The sequence below is a fragment of the Triturus cristatus genome, chromosome 1_1 (assembly GCF_964204655.1).
Source record: "Triturus cristatus chromosome 1_1, aTriCri1.1, whole genome shotgun sequence".
Lineage (NCBI taxonomy): Eukaryota > Metazoa > Chordata > Amphibia > Caudata > Salamandridae > Triturus > Triturus cristatus.
The window spans coordinates 35,065,890-35,085,265 of NC_140579.1; the positions used below are offsets into that span (position 1 = coordinate 35,065,890).

The window sequence follows — 19,376 nt, forward strand, 5'->3', positions numbered from 1 at the left end:
AGTCCTGGTCGTCAGTACCTCATGGTCTCCCACATGAATCTCAGCCTCAGTCCAACACTTTACCACTGTAGCGGTATGGCTTGGGATGCCCTCCTGCCCCCTATGAATATATAGAATTATTTCATAATTTTTACTTGGCATTGTGTCTCTGTCAACCCTATAGGCTGACTCATACCAGCTCAAGTACACTCGAGCATTTATCACATACTTTAGTTTTCTAAACTGGTGTGGAGTCTTTTTGTGGTGTTTTTTTAACTGTCTTAGTGTTTGAAGTGTTGCACAAATGCTTTACATATTTCCTCTTAAGTTAAGCCTGACTGCTCTGTGCCAAGATACCAGAAGGTGAGCACAAGTTAATTTAAGGTGTGTATCTGACTTACCCTGACTAGGATTGTGGCTCCTGCTTGCACAGGGTGCATACCTCTGCCAACTAGAAATCCGATATCTAACATTGGTGGTCAGTGGTGAACTTAGGACGTGTGTTTGTGCAGTACCATATAGTGACTAGGTGTGCACTAATACTCCATATCTAGACGAATTCAAGCCAATTCGCCTAAATTGTTTTATATTTTTCTAAATTTTTCCCAATTCCTACTTTTTTTCTGCTATGCCTGTGACCTTACCTGACAGGATGGGGTTAAAGCTCGCCAACCTAGAGAGCTACACTGTGGCCCTGACCAAGGATTCTGCCAAGACAAGAGGGTGTTTACCAAAGGGGCTCTGAGAAAGAGCTCCAGAAAGCTTTGAGAGCATGGGTCAAAGCCCACCAGAAACACGCAGATAATGAGGAGGAAGGATCCGGATTTGAGGGAGAATCGGTATGGGACCAGAGGGTCTAAGCAGGTGACCTGTTTGGGAGGGAGGGACTCCACGTGCAGAGAGCAGTGTGTCATCCATGAACCTGTCCTGAGAGGAGCTGGAGGACAGGGGGGAGGAGAAGAAATTAAAGCTGGAGCTTGCAAATTGGAGAAGGAGCAAGCTCTAGAAAAAAAAGGAGGATAGCCATTGAGGAAAAAGAGATGCCCCATGAGCTAAGCGGCAGACAGCTGGACATTAAAGCCATGGAAGTGGAGTTCAGCAGTAATACCAAAAGATTTGGTGCCCAGTTATGTGGTGGGGATGACAGACAAATGGTTTGCAGCCTATGAAGTGGATATAAGGGTGCATGAGGTTCCGAGGAAGCAGAAAGAGGGGGTAGATCAAACTGAGTTCTCTCAAGGCCTCCAAAATAGGAAACAGGGGAAAGGGTCCAATTCCCAATCTGGCCCCCAAAACAAGAGGTTATGTGACGAGAGTTAGACAAAAACTCAAAAATTCTATGTGTGTTTTGAGTGTAGGCACTACTAAGGGTATCCCAAGTGCCTAAAAAGAGCACAACCTCCCACTGGAGGAAAGAAACCAGGGTTGGCTAGTGTAGTGCTTGTGTTGGAGATTATCCAAGTCAGTTGGGGTTGCGGAGGATCAATGAGGCTATCTTAGTGTTCCTGGGTGAAGAGGAGATGGTTCCTAAAACCCATATGCCATCTGTTGAACATGGCCCTTCTTAGAGGAATTTACCCCAACATGTTTAGCTTTTTCCTCCAAGTTTTTGCCGACTCTCTCAGCATTACCTTAGAAATCTGGGCTCCTTTCCCCTGTACTGCAGAGGGAAGGTGCGTGAACGCCTGCCTCACCCACACTAGTCAGGGGGTGCGTCCGTGATGGGATTAGATGTCGTACCTCTTACCCGGGGCAGGTAAGGCATTGGCTGGTATGAGTGTTCCAGAATCTTTTATGTAGCCTTAGGACTCAGAGCACATCCTCACTGTCCAGACAGTGTGGAAGTGCGTGCGCCTTCCTACACAGGCTAGAAAGAGGTGCTGACATGGTGTTCTGAAGCATGGGCTGGTCTGCCAGTGCAGACCTGGGAGTGCACACATGCACTTGTGGTATGTTAACAGTGCGCACCGGCCCTTATTCTGTTTTTGAATACGTGTCCAGTCTGCCCTGCATGCTTAAGGATGCGCCTATGGCATTTTGGATTGGTGCTCGGCCTGCCAACCCAAGCCGGTGAGTGCCTACATGCATCCCCAGTGTTCTAACACCCGGGTCAGGCCTGCTGTTCAGGCCTGTGTCCTTGTGCTTGCACCCATGCTGCTTGTGGCAAGATGCCTGGTCCGCCGTAGTGGGCCCGGGTGTGCGCAGTCACACCTGAAAGGGGTCTGCCAATGTCCGGCTAGTCCAGGCAGGGTTGCGTGCATACACTCGCACCTAAGGTGCTAGTACCTGAGTAAGCCCATATGCCCGGCCTGGCAGTGCTGGTCTCTGTGGGTGCACTTGTCTGTATAATGACTCAGCTAATGAGCAGCAGCTGCCAGTGCAGAATGCTGTGTGTGCACAATAGCACCTATGGTGCCTGTGATTGCATGTGCAGTCTCGTGTCGTAGGCCGTGCGTGCACACTTACCCCCGATTTAGTTAAACCTATGTCCAGTCAGTGTGCACTTGTGCCGGTGGTGCTGGGGACAGTGTCTAACTTGCCATTGCCAGTAAGTGTGTGCACTACCACACGTGGACCCACATGGTGAGGAATACCTGTATGTGTTTTCACTACCTATGAGGCTTGCTCTTCCCATAAGTTAACATGAGGAAGTGGTTGACATTACTTCGGACGCCAATAGTGGATTGCAGTGGAGCAGTCTCAGAACGTTTTCTTTCAATGGATTCACTGTGCCAAACCCTTTCCAGTGGTAAAGGTGATGTTGGCAGAACTCGCTTAGAATTGTCACTTACAGAATATGGGCATTTCTATGCTCCGAGTCTCGTGCAGTGGTGCCTGGCTACAGTGGACACCAGGGGAGCACATCTGTGCATTCCCCCACAGAAGCCATAAACCATGGACATACAATGGGAACAACAGACCTCTGCCATTTGAAGTTGGAATGCAATCAATAGGACAGAGAGGTTTTGACACTTGACCTCTTGAGGCTGGATCATGGCCCCACTAAAGATTAAGATCGACATTCCACTACCCCATGGGAGACAGGCCTACAATTAACGAGAGGCATCTGTGATTCAAAGGGAAACCCCTTAACCACTCCTAACTTGAAAGTCACACAATAGTATAAATGTGTATGATCTGTCAGTAAAGGGTGAGATGCGCTTGCTTGTGTGTGTAGGGCAGAGAAGGAATTGTCCCCAATGTGCATACTATTGATTTAATAATTTGAGTGGCCCTAGTACTGCTAGTAATGTTTCCAAATGTGTTTTATGCCCAAAAGTGCCTAATATTTGTTATAATGATTGAATGTGTGTTGAATATAAACATTTTTACATGCGTCCTGTGTGAAGTTTCTTTTGTGACGCTCAGTGTATTTATCGTGAGTGACTGCTGTGCTTTTGCTTTATTAATTGCCTCTGAATTGAGCCTGACTGCTCAGTGCCTAGCTACCCAAGGGTGAGCACAGTTTAGACGGGAGCGGTAGGTTCTGCTTAGCTGGGGGCATCCCTTCAGCCAACCAGAAAGTGCCAGTTCCAACACCATCTAATACTGAAAAGTATACGCAATGGGTTACCGTCAATGGGCAAGATGTTGAGGCTCTGAGGGACCCAGGAGCTAGTATGACTATGGCAAGGAGTCAGCTGGTGGCCCCAGAGCAAGTTCTACCCAATGCATTCCACCAGGTTCTAGAGGCTGACAACAGGGTGGGTCACTACCCAGTGGCCCTTGTTTGATTTAAAGGGGGGGGGGTCTTGGGTCTTCTGAAAGTTCCTGTGATCCTGCCATGCCTGTTGACTGTTTGTTAGGTAATGACCTTGAGCACACTACCTGGAAGGAAGTGACCCTCGAGTCACACCTGGAGATGTTAGAGTTGCCTAAGGGGAAATGTGCTATCACCTGGTCCATGACTGCCCATGAAGGGAGCCAAGGAGTTCTGTAGCCTGGAAGAAAAGGGCCATATACCTGACCCACCAGGAAGGAGTTCTGAAAGGCACAGAAGGAGTGGCCAACCCTGGAGGGCATGAGGTAACGGGCTGAAGCCAAGGCAGCAGGTGATGCCACATGGGAATCGCCACATTTACTGGGAGGACAGACTCCTTTATAGTGAGCCATGGGCATCTGTGCAGGTAGCAACAAGGGTTCTGGTGGTCCCCCAATGCTACAGGGGCTTCCTACTGGAGCTCACTCATGAAATACCCTGGCAGGACATCTGGGGCAGGCTTGACCCCTACTTTAACTGGCCCCACCTGAAAGTTTTCTCACATGCATTCTATAGGACTTGTTTGACATGCCAGGCCAGCCAGGGCAGAGGCTGAAAACGCCTCTGCCCTGGTGCAGTGATTTGACCAAACGGCTACTCTTTTGGAATTGCATCCTGGATAGAAAGTGTGAGTGATGGAGCCTGGAGCCCGGGGCCCTCCAAGACTGTTGTACTGGGCCTATGAGATTGTACAGAGGAAGGGGAGGTCACCTACCTGGTGGACCTCAAGACTCCCCCCCTCCCCAGATACCCTCAGAGGGTTCTCCAAAGCAACCGTCTCAAACCACACTTTGAGAGGTCTGAGGTCACCATATTGCTGGTGACAGATGGAGGGGAGGAAGAGGAGAGTGAACCTCTTCCTGATCTCCTAGCCTCCAAGGAGAATGATGGGTATGTGGAAGGTGTGAGCCTCTCCTCTACCCTGACTTCAGAACGCAGAGGGACTATCTCCAGTTGCTGGGACAGTTAACCTCTCTGTTTTTTCCCTCACTCCTGAGACTACCCACCTGTGTAACCAGTACCCCTGGTCCAGCTCTGAGGTCCTGGTACCAAAAGCTGCCCCACTGGGCACTACAGGAGGCTCAATTCAGTCACCAAGACTAATTCTCATACCATCCCCCAGGCTAATGAGCTGATTGATTGGTCAGGGGCTGCCCAGTTCCTGAGTACTTTTGACCTTACTTCAGGGTACTGGCAGATTGCCCTACAAAAAATAATAATGAAGAGATTTATAAAACACCTGATTACTCCCTTCGGAGTGTCCCCTCACTAGGAAGACAGAACCCCAAGAACCCAATACCAAGATCTAACTTAAGATTGTCTGAGGAACCAGGTCTTTGCCTTTTTTCGCGAAAACCAGTTCTGAGCGTTCCTGACTCGGATCAAAAGGGAGGGAGTTCCCTAGTTTAGCAGCCAAGAAGGTGAAAGAACGGCCTCCCATACGTATCCTTGTTACTCCTGGAACCACAGGGAGCACTGCATCTGCAGATCTAAGACATCTGCCAGGTCGATAGGGCTTCTTCAAGGAATGAAGATAACCAGGGGCTTTCATATTCAAGATTTTATGACAAAAGCATAGAGCTTTAAACGATACTCGCTTCCTAATTGGGAGCCAATGAAGTTTACCAAGGGCTGAGCCTATCGAAAAGTATCTCTGAATGTTCAGCAGCAAACAAGCTGATGCATTCTGTACCCTTTCGAGCATCCTTAAACTGCCTTGAGTGGCCTCCAGATACACAACATTACAGTAGTCTAGTCTGGAAATCAACAGCTGATGGGGTCAAGGAGAGGTCAGCCTTCTCCACTCCAGAGAGCCACTACCAATTCAGGCTAATGCCCTTTGGATTAAAGAATGCCCCTGCCCCTGCCACCTCCCAGAGGTGGTGAACTAGGTTTTAGCTGGAATGGAGGCCTTCAGTGCTGCTTACTTGGATGACATTGCTGTCTTCCGTAGTAGCTGGAAGGACCGCCTTTTCACCTGCAGCAAGTGCTTCACTCCCTTCAATGGGTAGCCTGACTATCGAGACTCATAAGTGCCAGATAGGGCAGGGTCTATGGTGTACTTAGGATCAGGCCTGGGCGTAGTGGGCATAGCGGGGCTACTTGGAGTGCCACAGAGACGGAACCAATCTCCACACACTCCGCGTAACTTTGCTACGCGCCGCCCGCCTCCCACCCGCCTCCCACCTGCGCTAATAAATGTTTAAAAAATATATTTAAAACTTCTTACCTTATCGGCGGCGTCCCCGGGCTTCCCTCTTCCTCCATCGCGCCTTCTTCATGAAAACTATGTGGGCGCCCGCGCATGCGCAGCTTTCATGAAGAAGTTGCAATAGCGGAAGAGGGCAGCCCAGGGACGTCGCCGATAAGGAAAGAAGTCTTAAATAGATTTTTTTAAACATTTTAATAGCGCGGGTAGGAGGTCAACTCCGCTCCGCCGCGAGGGTGCGAAGATTTGCCTGTTCCGCCTACTTCGTTGAGCGCGGAACAGGCAAAATTCCACACTTTCCGTGGGCGGAACGGAGATGTCCGCCCACCCCTACTTAGGATACATGGTGGGCAGGGGTAAGGTGCAGCCCCTCCAGGACAAGATAGAGACTTTCATGGCATGAGGGCCCCTAAAAAAACAAACTAAGGTGAGGGCCTTCTTAGTCCTAATAGGGTACTATAGGAGGTTTGTCAAGGGATATGGCACCATCGTTACCCCCTTGACAGAGCTGACTTCAAATAAGCAGCCCAGATATGTGATTTAAACAGTGGCATGGCAAATAGGATTTAACTCCCTAAAGCAGGCCATGTACATAGCTCCTGGGCTCAAGCCCCCTGACTTTTCCAGGGAATTCATTTTACAAACCGATGCCTCAGAACCTGGCATATGGGCAGTTTTATCTTGGCTAAATGATGAAAGCCTAACCTAACCTGCAGCTTCATTACTAGGTTACTTCCGAGGAAACAAAGGTGGAGTGATTGTGAAAGGGAATCCTTTGCTGTGGTCTGTGAGCTGAAGAAGCTGAAACCATACCTGTTTGAGACTCACTTCCTTATTCAGACAGACCACAGGCCCCTCAGGTGGCTAATGCAAATGAGAGGTGAGAATCCCACATTTTTGAGGTCGTCCATCTCCATACAGGGAATGATTTTTACAGTGGAACACAGGCCTGAGGCTGACCACACCAATGTTGACTTTCTTTCCAGGTTCCTTCGCCTTAGTGATGAGAACTCTCAAGAGGCTGTGTAGCTCTCCCCACTTTCAGCTGCGAGGGACATGTGTTAAACCGGACAGCCTTAGGGTGGACTTCCCCAAACCTTTGGCCTTCTTGCTTCATGTTTTTGATGATTCTATTTGTTGGCTGTAGGACTCTGAGTACTTTACCATTTCTAACCAGTGCAAAAGTACATATGCTTCTCCCCTAAAACTTGGTTTGATTGAATTATCAACAATTGGCACATTTAATGTACCTGCAAGCCCCTAGTACAGTGCACTACATGTGCCCAGGACCTTTAAATTAAATGCTACTAGTGGGACTGAAGCACTGCTTGTGCTACCCACTCATGTAGCCCTTGAATATGGCTCAGGCCTGCCTCTGCAGTGCCTGTGTGTGCAGTTTACACAGCCATGTCAACTTGGCATTACAACTCATTGCCAAGCCTTAAAGGCTCCTTTTATTATATGTCAGTCACCCCTAAGTTAGGCCCAAGGTAGCCCACTGGGCGGGTGCTAAGTAACTAAAAGGAAGGACGTACTTTTATGTTTTATACGTTCTGGCAGTGAAGAACTCGCAAACTTTGTTTTTTACTACTGAGTGGCCTACTCCTCTCATAGGTTAACATTGGGGATTCCTTATTACATTTAATAAGCTGTACTTCCTAATCAAGATAGGGAAAAGTTGTCATGTCTAGAACCTCTGGAGTGGTCATAGCAAATCCTCTTTAATGGTAAAGTTAGATTTGTCATACTATTCTGAAAATGCAACTTTAAGAAAGTTGGACACTTTCGTACTCTTAGCCCTTTGGTGTATGCTGCCTGTCTCTTACCACTGACTGGGCTGGGTGACAGTTCACTTTGTGTATTCAATTCAGACAGCCACACTCAAAGGAAGTCTGGATATGACTTCATGCATATTCCTAGGAGGAAGAGGGGAAGGAGCTGGGCACAGCCTCCCACTTTCACCTGAATAGGCTGGGCCCTGTCCACACACAAATGGCTGCATACACCCCTGTAGTGAGTCTGGAGCCAAGGCAAGAAGAAATAACCTCCTGTGCATGTCAAAGACCCCACCCCTCTTTGAAGTCCCCTTCACTTCAAAGACACAACTGGGTATAAGTATTGGACCTTTGACTCTACCAACTCATTACATTCTGTACCTGAAACCAACTTGCCAAGAAGAACTTCTGGGCTAAGGACTACCACTCTGCGGGACTGCTGCTCTGGAAGACACTTGCCTTGCTATGCTTCCCTGCTGCTCCCTCTGACAGGGCCTTCATTACTATATCCATTGTGATAGCTGCCTGTTCTTCAAAGACTCCAGGACAGCAAAGTATTTCACCCTGCGCCTGGTTCATTGGAAGCGTTCCTAGGTGCTTGCTCGAGTGGAACAGACTCCTCCTCTGCTGCGAGAGCAGAATCGAGGCATCAGTGCTGTTGCGTGTACAGAACTGGTGCATCACCCACTGAACCTCCTGTATTGCTATTGAGCCGCTGTATCATCACCACGACAGCGAGAGACGATTAACGCATCCCCTCCCTGCTTGGAGAAAACTGGCTCATTAGCTCTGGAACTAACGCATCTCGGAATCAGCACTTTGTACTCAAAACCAGCCCATCGCCATTGTTGCGTGGAAAAAAATTGCGATTCTAATGGGTTTGCTTGTTAGAGAATCAGGATTTAATTAAAGACAAGGAGGCTGGCATTATGCATTAAACTTTTTTTCCCACTTCTGAGAGGCACCATTAAAAGCTCATGGAATCCTTAAGCATCGCAATCAAAAAAGAATCTTCAAGTCCATAAATATCATGTGACCACCATCTTCCTCCTCTTTTTTTTTTGCCTCTTCCATGTATGATTTTACATAAGGGATCAAAACTTGATCTACTCCGGCTCCCCTTTTTTTCCAGCATCCTGCTTTCCTACTCCTTCAAACAGCGAACTACACACAAACTTGGAAACTCATCAAAAAACGGATAAAAAACAGAACTTGACATAGTCCTACATAACTCAAAAGCACACCATTTGACAAAGCCTTGTCATCCGAAACCCTCCTGAAAGAAATAAAACACAATAAGGTAGCTAACTTCCAAGACAATTCCCTAGACTCAAATAACTTATTACTTGGCCAACTTGCCAACCTCTTCAGGACTAAATCGACATCCCATAAAGACCTACACTTGGATTCCGGCGGCCTCTTAATCCGAATCCCTTTCATACCTCTACAAACCAAAGGACTTCTTCCAATAGGAACACCATGACTTAAAGAATGGCCAGCAGAAACTGCCGACCTATAACAGTTCACCGTTCTATACTACAAACCCTTCTCAAGCAAACCAGCCAGAGAATTTGCTACTTGTATATCAATTGCTTCCAAGGTATTCAAAGCCCTTTCCAAGCACCACCGAAGCCAAACCTTCCAGACCCCTCTATATTTGTTCCTTGTCCCTGGCGCCCAGGACTCAAATAATAACTCTGCAGCCGTTCCAGAAAGTTCCTTGAATGCTCTTGAACTCCTGATATCTTCAAAACTAGAAGGTTTAGAAAACCCAACTCCACCAAGGGGTGTTCTTCTCCTTCCACATTCCTCAGAAGACCTCGGAGCCTCTTTTGATTTTGGCTTTCAGTCACTGCCCACTCCATCACAGAAGGGACTCTTCCAAAATGGAGTTACCAAAGCGTATTCGCATCCCTGCTTCCTCACCTCAACCAGAACTCTCAGAATCATAGAGAACGGGGGAAGTGCATAACCCTTCACTCCTCTTTAATCCTGCCGGAATGCATCCACTGCCATGGCCTCTGGATCCGGCCTCCAAATCATGTCTCTCCAACTGGTAGGTTAACCTTGATGCAAAGAGATCCACTTCCAGTGGACCCATACTCACCATCACTCGCATGAAAACCTCCTCTTTCAGCTTCCAATCGTTGTAATCTATCATATTCCTCGAGTTTCAATCTGCCAGCACATTCTTGACACGCGGTAAATACTCTGCCTTCAGTCCAATTTTGTGCTCCAGACACAACTCCCAAATTTTCTTCTCCAACTCAGACCCTTTGACCGAGTTCCCCTCCAGTCTGTTTATGCAAGCCACTGCAGACACATTGTACATCCCGAGCAGCACAGTCTTGGCTACCAAACCTCTCTTGAAACTCTTCAAAGCAAACAAGCCTGCTCTCATCCCCTGACAATTTATATGACTCTTTTTCCCACGGTGACCCCACGCCCCCAGTTTTTTTTCCCCAGACCTGATGCGCTGACTGCTCGCATCCGTCTCTAAAACAAATTCTGGGGAAACTCCACCAAATCAATTCTTCCTTCGCTTCCACAGTTACATCCACCAAGTCTCCATACCAGAATCCTTATGACAGCCCTGAATTTTTTTAAACGCTGTAATACCCTGTAATATAGAGGGCCCAGAAAATCACCTGAATTGACCAATGCAATAGACCAATCACTCTTGCCAAATCTCTCAAAGATGCGCTCTCCCTGTTTATAACTTTCTGCATTTCTTGTTTTATCTTCTTCACCTTCTTTTCCCGTAGACACAATTGACACGCAACTGTGTCCACCACAAAACCCAGAAATTCCACCTTTCTTACAGGTTCCCAAACTTCTCTAAATTTATCACAAAGCCTAAACTTTCCAACATGCTCATAACAAAATTCAAATGTTCGTTTAGAATCCCAATATCCTAATTCATAATCAAAATATCGTCCAGGTAAATTATCATCCTGATGCCGCTCTCCCTGAAGAAACCTACCACAGACCTCATAACCTTGGTGAAACACCAAGTGGTGTTATTGCTGTTAGGGTCATTCTCAACATTGCTAAGTTAGCATGAGATCTGCTGCCATGAGGCTGCTTTTGCGCACGTTACTACATGACTTTATTTTGCAAGACTCTCTTTGTGCCTTTCACATGAGAACTGTCTGCTTTCTGCATTCTCTGCTGTTCCAAGAGTTTAGTCTAAACACCATGTGCAAGGTCGATAAACATGCCCCTTGTTATTCTGTTCTGGTCAGTCCCTAGCACCTAGACAAAACATGCTACACACAGCTGCACTGCTGGAAAGCTCGTTCTTTGATATTATGGGGATGCATGTTGTTCACACACACTTGGAGAGAGACCTTTCCTTGGAGAAGACCTATGCTGTTTCTATGATGAAAACCTTCCATCTAGGCTCTAAGGTATGGCGTCTGCTGACAACGTCCAGGGTTCTTCCTTTATATAATAAACCTCAACTTACCAAGGGCAGGGTGGTTAGGCCTTGTAGTCCTTTTCCACTGTCTGCATATAATGACATCCCCCTTTATATTCTATGGTATTATAACAATGTTGTTTTAGGTTTATGCATTTTGCTGCTGGTAGTGGCTTGTATACTGCATTCTAGGGCACGATAGTTAAAATAAACACTTTGACCTATACAGTGACTCTGACATTCCTTATTGTGGACAAGTACGAGTGAGTAATCAAAAGGGAATGTCTTGCTACCGCCATTCTTGAGAGAGTCGGGAGTGTTGTGTTCTGGGTTGTCTAATTATTTGTAGCTTCGTGATTATGTAGGAGAACGAATGAGACACTGTAGCTAGTCGGTTTTGGAATTTTGGGCACTAAGGTGATAGGCAGGTACAACCCCTATACACGAGGTCTGTTTTCCTGTGCATAGTTCTGTATATATACAGAATCCTCACAACATTGCGCTGCCAACTATGGTCTAGTTCTTATCTGCGAGACTCCTGAGTAGTGCTTGTGCTTCTCCACAATTCCCTCACTTCTGTTTCTGGAGACAGATCTGATGGTGTAGCCTCCTATATTGTGATATTTTATTTTGGTTTTTCAGCTTAAATTTTAAAAGGTCTTTCTCTTATTTTTAACCCTTTGTTGCGCTGCCACGCATAGGTTGTTCTGTTCTTTTTTTAATATGGCGATTGTTATTGTGCCTCCTAACCCCGCACCGCTCGGGGCTTATCTAACTCAATATGGAGTACCTGATGCAGGTGTAGCGTTTATCTTTGTTGTTGAAGCGGATCCAGCATTCTGCTTGGAGGTATTTTACTCTTGGGTCACCTTTGCGGCAGTTGATGGGAGAGACAATTTGTTTCATGAGTATACTGCCACCGCGACTCCGCTGGACTATAGACCTTATAGAACTCTTGAGGTTCCTCTCACAGCTAGGCAACACCAAATATGGTTTAATGGTGAGCTTCCACACCCAATAACACTGGTCCGTTTAGGCCCCTTATTAATATATGGGGCCACTTGGCCTGTTTTGGCTGGGTACACCCCGCACCCAACTTATCTCACTGCTACAGTTGTAGAGCTATGCGTATTACATGCATCATTAATACGTATACATAGAGCTGTTATTCAGTTCATGTTGTGCAACTTCCAGGTGGGACCACCTGGCGCTGCTGCACAACCACCTGCCCCTGGTGGTGTGACAATAAGTCCTTTGATGGTTTATTCCATAATAGGCAAGCGTCCCCAGAATAAAGATGAACTTCCTTATTGGCTTGCCGAGAAATATGGGCAACTCAAAGCTGTTTTTCCAAATACCACACCTGTGGAGAAGCACAGGATTTTGACAAGTCTACCAAAAAATCTGGTTCCCGAATTAGCTGATTGTAACACTTGGGGTAAAGTGTTTGCAGCAGTATATTCGATGTGTTTCAGCACCCCCTTGATGACCGTTCTCTCATCCGTGATCAAGCGTGTTCAGGAGGAATATGGGGCAGAGGCGGCCCTGGAATTGGAAATGAGACTGGTGAGGGTGTTCAACATTGTTTGCGATATGATCCTTGCAAATGTTAAGGGTGCTGCTGTAAGCTTACAAGTGGCGTAATGCTTGGAGGCTGTGGCAGACACAGACAAGCAGCGCAAATTGCCAAAGATTATTGCTGAAGTTTATAAAACCATAGGGCGCAATAGTCTGGGAATCAGATCTTTTACTCAACCACAAATTCAAAGTCAACAAAAGACCCAGACTAATAAAGATGGCCATCCGTTCTTTCCTAAAAAGAACTGGAGGAATAAAAATCAGGGGCAGCAACAACAGAAGCAGGGTTCGCGTGCTGGTTCGCCGACAACCCAGTCTTCGGAGCGTACTTATGACTTGCGCGAAAATTAATATTCCTGATAGATTTCAGGTCTCTGATATGCGCTCTCCTCGTTCTTTACAGGACACATCAGACTCACGTCGGTGGAGGGGAACACCAGGATCATGGCAAAGGTCACACCACACAACAGGGACGAGATCAACCTCGACAATTTGACGTTAAGGCCAAGCAAGAGGATCTGCTTCATTTTAGACCACCATATCAAAAGAAGAAAGTTGCTGCTTTAACAGCGAAATGTGCCTCAGACGGGGAGGACACGTCTTCTAGATTGGACATGGGTGGTGACTGTGCAGCGGAGGTTACCATAGTGCGGGAGGCACTGCGTCCCTGTCTGGAGGCGAGAGCAACTGGCACATTCATTACACTAGAAACAGCAGATACACAAGTTGCCCCCCCCGGATAGACTCTATGAACTAGTCTTCCAAATTGAAGGTGATATACAGCGTACAATCACAGTGTTTTTTGGGAAAATCTCACTTCTTCATATGACATTCTGTTAGCAGAAGCAGATTGGCCACCACCATATGTGCTAGCCGCTCCCAAAGGGGAAGACGTGATACTTCTGAGTTTTTCCCATTATGTCCCTGAGGAACATGCAAAGGCCTTTGCAGCCAAGTGGGCTTTGGCCCTTGTACCACAATCGGGTGGGCTGGGATAGAGATTCCCCAGCACGTGATATCCCATTATGGTCTATGCCATAGCTGCAATATCCAATCAAATGTTAAGCTAAGGCTCCCGTTTGTGACATTCTGACTCAGTTGGCGTATCAGGGAGTGATTGATCCTGCGTATCACTGATGAATAATCCTCTTTTTCCGGTATCAAAACCTGACGGATCATATCGCGTGGTCTTAGATTATCCAAATTTGAATACTCATTGTTGTACATTTGAGGTACAAAACACACACCGCTCTGCACTAGTGAATTGTCTAAACTGTGAAAAATACAAAACTACACTGGATATATCCAATGGTTTCTATAGTCACAACTTGGCTCCTGAGAGCAGTGACTTAACAGCATTCACCGCCGTCAGTAATCCTGCTTTCCTATGGGGTATAAGAATAGCCCCGGGGCTTTTGCTGCACTTGTTGTCTTTTCTACACAACATAGACCCCGATACGTTCTCGTATGTGGGTGATATTTATCCGACGGATGATGAACTGAAGCCACATCTTGTCCTAGTCAACCGCTTTATTTTGTTGTTTGCCAACCATGGATACAATTTCAATTTTGTAAAATCACACATCGCACATTTGGCGGTGCTCTTTTTGGGCTATGAGCTCAATAATGAAGGTAGGGGTTAGCCCCCCACTTTCTGGAGAAATGTGCACAATTGCGACGACCTTCTACACTGAAAAAGCTTCAGTCTATGCTGGGATTTTAAAACTTTGGGCAGAATTGCGTTACCGATTACGCCCAGCATATCAAACCGCTATATACGTTGATACAACCAACATTTTCTTCGGCCAGCTGGCTTCTGGAAATTACCTCAATTCTGCAATCTTTGCAATTAGATTTGCTTGCTACTAACTGCTTGTTGACGCGTGACAATACCGCAAACCTGGTGGTATGTATAGTACCAGGGACGGTGGGTTTCACTTACTTGACAGTCAATGAGGGAGACCCAGTACCTACTGCATACAAATCACATTTATACACATCGGCTGAAATGCAGTTTTCAAATATTCGAACGTTTTGACAGCGGTCCAAATGGCGATTCTGAAAGAACGCTCGTTGGCGCAGGGAAAATGCATTCTTATGGTCACGCCTCTCCCTGCTTTAGAAGCAGTGACTAAGGCGAGTGTACCAAACTCTAAGGCTTTACCTCCCCGTTGGATTCAATGGGCTACATCCTTGACATCGGCTGATGTCACGTTTATCTTTGATCCTGCTCTTCAGACACAGGAGTTTTTACAGTATGAACATGTGCATTTGCCTCCACTGTCGTTGCTTCCTTTAGATGAGTACAGATGTATAATCTATACCGATGGCGCGGCTCAACTGGAGGTCGGTCACAAACATGCCTATTCAGTGGCTTGCGCTATTGTGGCTGGTACAATTGTCGATGGAGAATTTAAGTCTTCCATAGTGCATACTCAGGAACTTGAGGACTGTACAGCACAATTGGGGGAGCTGCTTGCTCTTGTTCTTGCTCTTAAGTTTGCTGATCCTAATGTGAATACTCTTATTTTATGCGATTCATACTACTGTGTCCAGTCTTTTAATGACAGCCTATTATTTTGGTCATAAAAGGACTATAGAGACTCCTAAGGCAGCGCAATAAATCATAAAATGTTTTGGGTTCGAGTGGCTGAACTTAAACGTCTCCCGTTGACACAAGTTATCCATACTCTTGGCCATCAGCGTGCGGGAGCACATGCTGTTGGTAATTCTTTGGCTGATGAAGCGGACAAATCTGCAGTAGCCACGTGTTGCGTAGCAGCAGTTACAAGGTCCATGACTAAGATTGATAATGAAATGTTGGCAGCTATTGCTGCTACGAAGGATGGAACTGCTCCTCCGCAAGGTTTCTCTTCGAAGTATTCTTATCGTTTATCTCCCAAACAAGTTCCTTATGCTAAAATTCCAACGTTTGGGGATCGGCTGATTCCCAACAAGGACCGCAGACCTGCTTTGATCGTTGCCGCACATGAAGGCATGGCTTCTGCACATGCTGCAGTGTCTGCGACAGTCTCTTTTTTACAGCAACTTTACTGCTGGCATGGTTTATATAAACAGACCCGTAATTATGTACTTTCGGGTGACATTTGTCAACAAATTAAGCAATCTACGGTCTCACACCCACCACAAACAAAGCTGTGTATATCCAATCAGCCATTCGGCTGTGTGTATCTTGATCACTGCCGTCTGTTTTCTTCTGATACTGCATATAAATATTTCTTGGTTACAGTTGATTTGTGCACTAGATTCATTTGGGTTTGGTCACAACACAGTGCTGACGCTCTAAATGTCACTAGAGATTTGTGGGCTTTGTTGGGATGTTTGCCTGTGGCACCTTCCATTCTGACCAAGGTCCAGAGTTCGCCTCTGAGACGTACAAGGACGCGATGATCAATGTGGGTGCAGGTACAGTTTTCGTCCCCATATAGGCCTGAGGGCAGTTCCATAGTGGAGCGAATGAACCGTGACTTAAAGCAATCTTTGACAGCTAGAGTCTTAGTTACTGGCAGGAAGTGGCGGACCCACTTATATGGGGTTCAACATGCACTAAATAATCTCCCTAGAAGATCTCTGGGTGGGCGGACCCCATGCAAAATGCTCTTTGGCATTAAAATGTTTGTGGCTGACCTTGATGGTCTAGACGTTGTGGCTGCTGCCGCAAACTTTGACATAGATAATCATTCTACTAGGTTCCAGGACCTACAAAAGACCCGTAACAGCTATGCAACTTGCTTCCTAAGATTGGAAATCTGGTACGAGAAAAGCTTGAGAACAAAAAAAGAATTTGGTCCCTCTTATTGTGCACCGGTTCCAGTACTTGTATTGAAGGGTACTCGTACAGTAATGTTACCACCTTTACCTGGTCACAAAAAAAACAGATGCATCTCACAATGTCAAGTTACACCGTCTGGCCGATTCTGAATAGTGTCATGCCTGCGGTTTCGTGCAACGCAATTTTATTGAATCCACTGACTTCATTCTCTTCCACTAATGCCCGTGTGGGTGAGGGAGTAATGGACACTTCTACCGGCCCGACTTTAACAACCACTGCTCTTAAAGACCCTGCGCATTAAATTAATGTGCCATATCCATACTGGTGAATGTACACACATACTTAGTTAAAGACTTAACCATACCTACGCCAAATAATAGTCCGCATACCTCATCGCTGGACTCCTTATTGGCAAAGTCACCCAACTTTTGGTTAATCCTCATTAGGATAGTCTTCCTTCTCTCAGAAAGGATGCCAGCATTAGCATTTCCTAAAAAGAAGATTGCCCTCTGGCACCAACCACGCAATGGAGAAAGATTCAGATCCAAATTTTGAAGGTAAGACTCCTCAATAGCATCAAATATCTTAGCCAAAGGCCCCAAAAAATGTCAAACTTTGCTTTAATGACCTGTCCAAGCCCTTCTTTGAATCCTTCCCCATTTTAAATAGGTAAATAATGAGCTCCGGGTCAATATCAGCAGTCGTAGTAACTTTCTCCTCAATGACAGACTTTGAACATTTTGCCCACATAACGTGTCTTTCATCGTTCTCTAAAGGATTCCTAATTCTAGCCTTGATGTAGTGTGCCACATGATCAAGTGCCCACTAGTCCTTACCCCTAGGGTGTCTAATGTCCTCGGAACTGAACAAAAACTCCCCGAAAGGATCCACAACTGAATCCTTATTTTTCTCTCTTCCACTATCTCAATCTCTTCTCCCAAGCCATCCTTGTACTCTGGATCTAATACGTACTCATCCAACTCATCATCACTGATATTAAGTGCATCACCTGATGCTCTCCCTTGCTTCCCAGTGTTAAACTAGCTTCCTTGTGTATCGCGTCGGATACCTTTCCCATTTGAGCCGCTTGGGACTCCACTCTGACCCTGTTTCTCATTTAAATTTTTGTTAAACATTTACCTCCTGGTCCTCTTTCATTCTCTTCCTCAGAAACCGAGAAATACTCTTCTTCCTCCTTATTATTCTTTTCCCTAGAGCTTGCTTAACAGACTCCTGAATTGCCTATTTTAGCTCCTTATTTATAATATCTCATTATTTTCTCTTGCCCTTCGTTCCTACTTTCCATTTTTAATTCAAAATATATATTTATATATTCCAAGGTACTCCACAATACCTTTCCTATATCATTTTAACACTCATTTTCAAGCCTATGCTAATTCTCCTCTTAAAAAGATCAAGAATGCTCCTCTCAGCTGTTTAACTGTTGTCCCCTTGACACAAAGCACTAGAAATAAAACTGCTTTCTCCAAAGCAAGCGCCAATCCTTTAGAAAACTGCCCCAGCATTAGCCAATGGGCGTTAGCAAGCTCGCTCTCCCAAGGCATTCAGATGCTGGGGAGCCTCGAGACTGCTCGTGTGTATCTCTCCGACATGAAATCAAAGACACGGTAAGCGCCAGCAGTATTTCAAAGCAAAATTTGATCATTAAAGTCCTAAACAAGTGCTCACTCTTGACATTTACCTTTTTTTTTTTTACTCGAAAAACTTACCGCTTGGCCTCCAAAAGGGATACTTAAAGCTAAAAAGTAAATCTCTGAAAACAACTAGATACCTAATCATACGTGTATATATTTAGATTAAGTTATTTTGAAATATATCATATACTATACAATCAGCACTCAAACATACACCCATAAATTGGGTATCAACCCAAAATAACTTCATTTTAAAAACAGTCCAACCAAAAAGCACTTGTAATAAACCAACTTAATAGCCAATACTTATCAGCTCAGAAGCAGCAAACAAAAGAGGAGGAAGATGGTGGTCACATGATATTTATGGACTTGAAGATTTGTTTTTGATTGTGATGTTTAAGGATTCCATGAGCTTTTCAATGGTGCTGCTCAGAAGTGGGAAATAAAAGTTTAATGCATAATGCTAGCCTCCTGTCTTGACATAAAATCAATGCATCCTCCACTGCGGGATTGACACATACATCACTCTGCTTCACCCCGCATCTCATTGTTTGAGAAGAGGATTAAGGTAATTTGCTCAGCGGGCCCTGCGTGGGTCCTGGATCCGGCCCGTGCTCTATCTAGGTCACCTGAACTCTTGACTATGGCCCGGTTTGGCGTGAGCAATTAACTCATTAAGCGCATTCTGCTTCTAAGTGCTGTTTTTTCCTTTAATCTTTAAAAATTCATATCTCGACTTTCACTTATTGGATTTTTGTCATGTTAGTCTTATTTTATGTATAAAATTATACCTTTATTTTTCTAAACCGTGTAGTCTTTATGTGGTGTTTTCACTGTTACCGTTTGAAGTGTTGCACAGATTCTTTACACATTGCCTCTTAAGCTAAGCCTCACTGCTCTGTGCCAAGCTACCAAAGGGTGAGCACAGGTTAATTTACTTTGTGTATCTGACTTTACCTGACTAGAATTGTGGTTCCTGCTTGGACAGGGTGCATACCTCGGCCAACCAGAAAACCAATTTCTAACAAATGATGTTTTATCTTGTAGAATAACAACCATCCTGTAATGCTTGTAATTCAATGCACATGTTGAAGCTCCTCTCCAGAAATGTATATTCTCCTATGGTGCTATACACGTGAAAACAACCTCTCAGCCTGTGTATCGGTCTTACTAATGCATTCAACAAACTACTCTAATGTTCACTGC

The 19,376-nt window shown here is 45.6% G+C and overlaps 1 protein-coding gene across 1 annotated transcript in view; it reads left to right on the top strand.

Annotated features, from left to right (window-relative positions):
- The window catches only part of LOC146869262 (uncharacterized), an 85,147-nt gene that overhangs the window by 36,018 nt on the left and 29,753 nt on the right, over nt 1-19,376 (top strand). The gene's annotated exons all lie outside the window — the stretch shown is intronic.